At 41.1% G+C, this 6,598-nt stretch overlaps 1 long non-coding RNA gene across 3 annotated transcripts in view; it reads right to left on the bottom strand.

The window, feature by feature from the left end:
* The window catches only part of LOC144892586 (uncharacterized), a 56,911-nt gene that overhangs the window by 11,035 nt on the left and 39,278 nt on the right, over positions 1-6,598 (bottom strand). The window contains exon 4 of one of the 3 annotated variants that reach the window (XR_013623784.1): positions 4,713-5,826. The exons of the other annotated variants lie outside the window; for them this stretch is intronic. This is a non-coding gene — a long non-coding RNA (uncharacterized LOC144892586). Of the gene's footprint in view, positions 1-4,712; positions 5,827-6,598 lie in introns of those variants that run through there. 3 annotated transcript variants of the gene reach the window in all.

The raw sequence follows: 6,598 nt of genomic DNA, 5'->3' as shown, positions 1-6,598 counted from the left end.
TGATCTCGGGACCCTAAGATCTCAAGCCAGCCACGTTAACCGTTAAGCCAACACCAGGCTAGTTATTGTGGTTGTTGTTGCACCATGCTTTATACAGAACGTCCAATGAACTGCCGCAGTAGTTTCATGGCTTCGGTTACAATCCTGGACGGGTCGCCACTCTGCCGCAGGCATGATGCACTCCGAATATACAGACTTCGCATTTAATATGGAATTTTTTTTTTCTTGACTTGGGTTTACTTTCTTAACTCAGTATATCAATCTGGTGAGTTTCTTTTACCCTTCGTTGATGTCTTTGTTCAAGGAACCATGTCACTGATTGTCTTTCGCAGCAAGAAGTCAATAACAGGATTATATCACAGGTGGCGTGACAAAATGTAAGGACAGGTACATTTGACGATTGGCTTCACAATCAGGTATATAAGGGTTGTTGCGTTCTGTATTAGTGGAAAACAACTGCTGCATGTCTACAAAAGTTATTGCCGCTTCCTCTGGAGATGGTCCGTCAACTTGACAATGCTGTTTGTCATGGAGTGGTGGCTTTACGAAATTCTGGTATGAAACAGCGTGCTATTGCTCAGCAGTATGGCATCACTCGAGGTCAGGTGTCAAAGATCCTGAAACGAAATGCTCAGAGGGGTGTCCCTACTCCAATACCGAGGCCAGGACGTCCACGCAGAACCACAAGGAGAGATGATCGCCAGCTGCACCGGTTGGTCTACAATGGCCGTACCAAGTCAGCTAATCGGCTTAGGGCTGAGTGGCAGCAACTGACAAATGTGCCTATATCCAGAAGGCTAGTCAACCAACGACTGGTTCAAGCAGGCTATCGTGCCAGGCGTCCCCTGAGAAAGCCACGCCTGACCAGACAACACAGCCAGCGCCGATTGCAGTGGGCCAGAGAGCACCGTCAATGGCAGCCAGGACACTGGAATCACGTGACCTTCAGTGACGTCTAGATTTCTGGTCTATCGTCAAGATGGCCACGTCCGAGTGCGCAGACAAGTGCATGAAGCCCACAACGAAGATTGTATAGTGCCAAGAGTCCAAGCTGGAGGTGGTGGGCTGACTGTTTGGGCTGCTTTTCATGCAGGGGGCAAAACTGACCTGGTTGTTCTGAATGGAAACCTGAACCAGTTCAAGTACAGGGTCATTCTGGAAGAAACATTGCTTCCATTTGCTCGTGCAGCCTTTCGAGGAAACTTTGTCTTCCAAGATGACAATGCACGGCCTCATCGTGTTCGCATGATCCAACACTTTCTTGCTGACCGTGGTGTAGAGCATATGGAGTGGCCTGCCATGTCCCCGGATATGAATCCGATAGAGAACTTGTGGGCAGAATTAACGCGTCGAATCGACAACTTGGACCAGCAGCCGACCTCTGTGCGTGAATTGCAGCAGACTATTGTCACTGCATGGCAAGCGATTCCTGTCCAAACCTTGGCAAATCTCGTGAACAGCATGCCTCGACCTGTGTGTGCTCTCCTGAATGCTCGTGGGGGTTACATGAAGTACTGAACTGTAATTTTACTGTCCGTAATCCCAGTCATAATTTAGCTTTTGTTTTTGTTGAATTTTTTTTTGGCTAATGTGCAAAATAGAGGTACTTCTGGAAAACGTACAGAAATTTAATACAGTACTGTCCATGAATTGAGTTCGATATCGGTTTACATCACTTTCAAGGATCAATTTATTTGCTTCAAAATGTCAAATGTGGTTTTGTTTCTTTTAAAGGTCACATTAACAAAATCTAGAATAATTTCAACATAATTCCAATGAACTTTTGGTTCCAAGTCATCTTGAAAAGCAAGTTCACCCCCACAAAAAAAATATTCCATATTAAATGCCAAGTCTGTGTACGTATGAATATTTTTAATAATCAATTTGTTGTAAATGCGAAGTACGAATGTCATCAGTAACATAAATTATTACTTTGTCGAACTGTTGGGGGTGCAAAATTAAAGTAGGTCGCCCTAAGGTGTTTCTATTAGTCTGCCTGTGTATGCATACAAACGCGAGCACATATACTGACCGGAAAAAAAAAAAAAAAAAATGTATATAAATAAATACCCTCATCCCTTCGGGAACAGACTAGGTGTGTTTTGTCATTCTAGTCATCGTCATTGTCTCATTACTTGTTTCCAGCAATGGGAAGGATTCAGAAGCGGAGATACCAATGAAGCCGAAACTACGCTTAGAGGATGAAACGAGGCACCAAAGTCTCTGAACAAGCCACCTATCTTGAGAATATCTCTCAATGGTCCATCTACATTTATTTATGCCCCTCCTCCTTTACGAGAACTGTTTGGGGTTTTTTTGTGGGTGTGGGAGGAGGAGGTGGAATTGCCTGCACCTCTTTTTCACCGCATTCAAGCTGCTTCCATGTTAAAGCATTGCCGAAGTATTAACATGAATTATTTTGGTTATCACGTTCAAGAACACTGAAGTTTTCATTTGTACAGATCATATCCTGTAAACAAAATGCAGTAACTGTTTATCATTGGGCAGCTGGTGGAATTCAGCCATATTGCTTGTATTACATCATGTTTTTGGTGTTTTGGGAACAATCTGGAATATTTTTTTTTAATATATATATTTCTGGAGGGGCAGAGCTTTATGCAAACAGCTGTAATTTGTAAAGGTAATGTGAATAATTTTGTCTGTTCATCGAACTTTGTGTGATGTTTTTCATGTAAAGATATTCTGGGAGAGCCATACTTGAAACAACTTTGTATAGAATGGATGCCTTTGTTATGAGTTGTGGCACAGAGGTGTGTTGTGGTTTTGAAACGGTTTTGTGCAAATCTTTTGATTACTAAGAGGACCTTAAGATATAAAATGAACAAAAAGAAAAAACTTTTTTTTTATACCGCCAGTGAATTTTGGGAATTTGAGGCTATCTATTTACGTATGCAAAATTATAGATTTCGATTTCCTCCTCCCCCTTACCCTAATTACCTTATTTTCCTTTTCTCCATTTTATTCCCCTATAATTTACCCCTCCTTCCACCCCAACCTTGGTGCTTATGTTATATATGGGTGGCCTCATGAAAGTATTACAGTATATCCCAAACGAAGCATTTTCTCGCTGGTGCATCTTGTGCGTTGGTGGGGAAAGTTGGCACAAAGTTCAAATATCTCAAATTACTTGATCAGGTAGTTTGGTGTCGGATTACTTGGTGACCGATTCATGGTGCAATCCTTGGGATGTTGAGTGATCTGGTCTCTTTTTGGTAGTTCTCGCTGTTTATTGGCCTTTGCTTTCTCGGCTGTACAAAAGTGCAATTTTGTAAATTGAAAATAAAGGAATTTTTAATTTTGAACATAAAATGTTTCACTGTGTGATTTTAAAGATTTTACACGTACAGTATTTATACACTTTTCTACATGCCAGCAAGAGGCTTTAAAGTGATCACGGTGAGAGTGAAATCACTGATCTGATGAAAAGGTTTCCATTTTTTTTTTTTCGATAATTACCTCTGCCACCAAAGGTGGATGGAAGTTGTGTTTTCACCCCTTTTTGTATGTCTTGTCTGTCTGAACAGGATATCTCAAATAGTTGTGGACGGATTGACTAAATTTGGTGGACAGTTTGGTATGTGAACTGGACGAAATGATTAGATTTAGGTGAAGATCTGGATCTGAGAATGTAAGCGATTCTACACCATTGAGGGCAAAAAACGATATCAAGTTGTGAACAGATTCGGATGAAACTTTGGACGTTGTGGACGGATGAAACTTTTGACAGGTTGGGTGAGTGACAAGGACATGCGGATTAGATTTTGGTTCGGGTCATATCTGGATTCCAACCTTATCGATGGGATACAAAACGTCAACTTTTCAGCATGGCGGAGGTGAGGTGCAGTATGCTCTACCGAGTGCCGTACTAGTTTTCTGATTGGATCAATCAAAAGTTGCTCTTGCCATCAACATTTGGATGTTGGGTATACTGGTGGTATTCATGTGATTGGAATTTCATTCGTTACCATTCATCAGCCACATTACTTTCATTCAGTTGCATTTGTCAGACAAAAAAAATTTTTTTTTGTAGGAAGGTACAAAACACCAATCTTATCTAGATTAACTCAATTGGTACTTGTTTCTGAAGGACATCCTGATTACAATCACTTTCACCACCTGGATTATTTGATTTGCGTTATCCAAATAGGGTACTTTTTGGGCTTATTTCACATAATGACTGACTTATGGTCCACTTTTAATGTTTAAAAGGATTAGAACAAAGACAATCCGCATGGGGAGGATATCCTTCTTAAGGAACTGCCCCCATTGAGTGCTGAGAAAAATGGCGCCATTGTCGTGACATTGCTAGTACCCAGAGTGCCCCAGGAAGTGACATCACTTCCTCCAAAACTCGCTGTTTTTCTCATATAATGGCCCTTTGTTGTCTCAGGTATTCATCTGTGTGGCAGCTTAACTACAGGCCTTAAATACTGTTAAAAAACCCCACATTACAGTCGATATTCGATTGTGTCAAGGGTCGAGGTGTTGAGGCAAATGCACTTATCATTGTGGGGGTGTAAAGGCAAAAGGAGTGGTAGAAGATGAGGGGGGGATGGAAAAGGAATGCGTAGAATATATGTGGGATGGGGGTGTCCGTTCTGCCAGGATTTGTACATAGGATCTTCATGGACACTTGACTCATTTTTGTGGAGGGTTGCACCTGGTACATGGAGATAAAGCAGGCAATGACGACAATTTTCAGAGGTGTTTTAATAAATAAGAACTGTTCACTGTGATATGCATATACTTATAGTAAAGCTTTATCAAACATTTATAGAATAGTATGAGTAAGTACATCTTAAAACAAATAAAATTTTAACCTCATCAAGATATTCGAAATATAAATCAATGTTTACTTGGTTGATGGAACAAGTTGAAAACGTGGTTGTGCAAGGGATGTGTATTAGAAGGTTTTATATAGATTGACAAAAAAAAACCATAGCTCCCAGTTCAGGGTGGTGGGATGACCCAATTCTCTAAATATGTATGACATGGGGGCATCACATGTTCTGAAATACCCCAAATGTGGGTGAATTAACATAACTCCATAAGAACTGGTTCTTTGCTTATTCTGTAAACTTAGACCTCAAACGACCATTGTTGATAGATGCAACAAGCCGCTTTCTAAAGAAAGTGTTTACTATAATTCACAGACCAGTGTTTGTGTGTATGTGTGGTGATTGTTTGTCATGCTACTCCTACAGTTCTGGCCTGATTATATCCAGACTTGCTATGTAGGATCAGCATGATCCCAGTTAGTGTAATAGCGTTGTTTTTGTCTTTGCAAGTGCAAAGGGGGATGCCAATTCTCTATGTAAATGTGTATCGTTTAGCGCCACCTCCAGGTGGGAGAGGGTACTACAAGTTCCACCATTTACAGTACAGTATTCCTGTCCCCGTTTTCCAGATCAGTGTGGTGTTTTGAATTAAGCAGTAGGCATTTTTTTGCTTCATGCACACAACCCAAGCTTTTAAAAATTTATTTTTGGGGGCAATTGAGGGGTCAGTTAATTGCCTATACACTGCCCAGGTAAAGATTATATGTCACAAGAACGTGTTGCATGCTTTGAACAAGGTCGTCCATAGGGTTAGGGTACTCTGCTAGTCAGAGACAAATCGTTGAACAGAAACTTTTTGTGAATACAATGAGTTTATCACGACACAGCGACTCCTCACAACATAATGTATATATATTCAGGACAGTGTAGTGATAACAGCCATGGACCTCCACCAAGTGAAAATGCACATTTCTTGTGCGAAGATTTACAGGTCGAAATTGTAGTTGTCAACACCAGCTTTGGTACGCTGCAAGTAAAAAGAAATGAAAAACAATGTAAACATTAATGATGCTTTTGCTATCATTGATTTCAAATCCTTGTGTTAGCTTCGCAGATGTGGTTGGGTTAAAAGTGCAAAAGGGTCCTGAGTTCAAAGCTCTATGTCTCAAATTTTTTTTTCTTCCATAACCTGTAACAATTTTACGTGTTGGCCTCATGGTTAGGGTGGCGGGCTTGGGAGCCTAAGGTCCTGAGTTCGAATCCCATTGAATTAACGCCAGGTGGGGTTGACAGCCTGTCATCCTTCCGAGCTCGACAAAATGAGTACCAGATAACTAGTTATAGAGGCACTGCATCAGCGGCAGACGTGCCCACAGAAAAATGATGCAACCAGCATCCGGGTGGCTGCACACGAACCACCACCACTTAAACACTGTAGAACACAAATCCCCTGCTTTTCACTTTCAAAAACCTTTAGTTTAGCAGTATTTAGACAGAATATTACAGCATTTTACATCACAATTTGCTCTTTGCAGGCCCGGCCCATGTCTTTTTTCGTTTCTTCTGAAGACTGCGCAGGGTAAGGTGTTCCTTGAACTCAATAGTTGGTCTTGCCTCGATAGAGTAGCGAAACAATTGTATCGCCTGTGTGTGTGTCAATGTCTATATTTCCACTTTATTTTTTTTTTCTCTGCAACCATTTGTCCACTCGATGGAGAATATTTATTGATAACTGACATCTAGGATCACGTGGCATGGCAACCATGTTGGATTGAAGGAAAAAAATTGAAACTTGGCAG

The sequence above is a fragment of the Myxine glutinosa genome, chromosome 6 (assembly GCF_964187855.1).
Source record: "Myxine glutinosa chromosome 6, kmMyxGlut1.1, whole genome shotgun sequence".
Taxonomy (NCBI): domain Eukaryota; kingdom Metazoa; phylum Chordata; class Myxini; order Myxiniformes; family Myxinidae; genus Myxine; species Myxine glutinosa.
The sequence above is the reverse complement of the archived record's forward strand: the minus strand, read 5'-3'. Positions and strand labels throughout refer to the sequence as shown.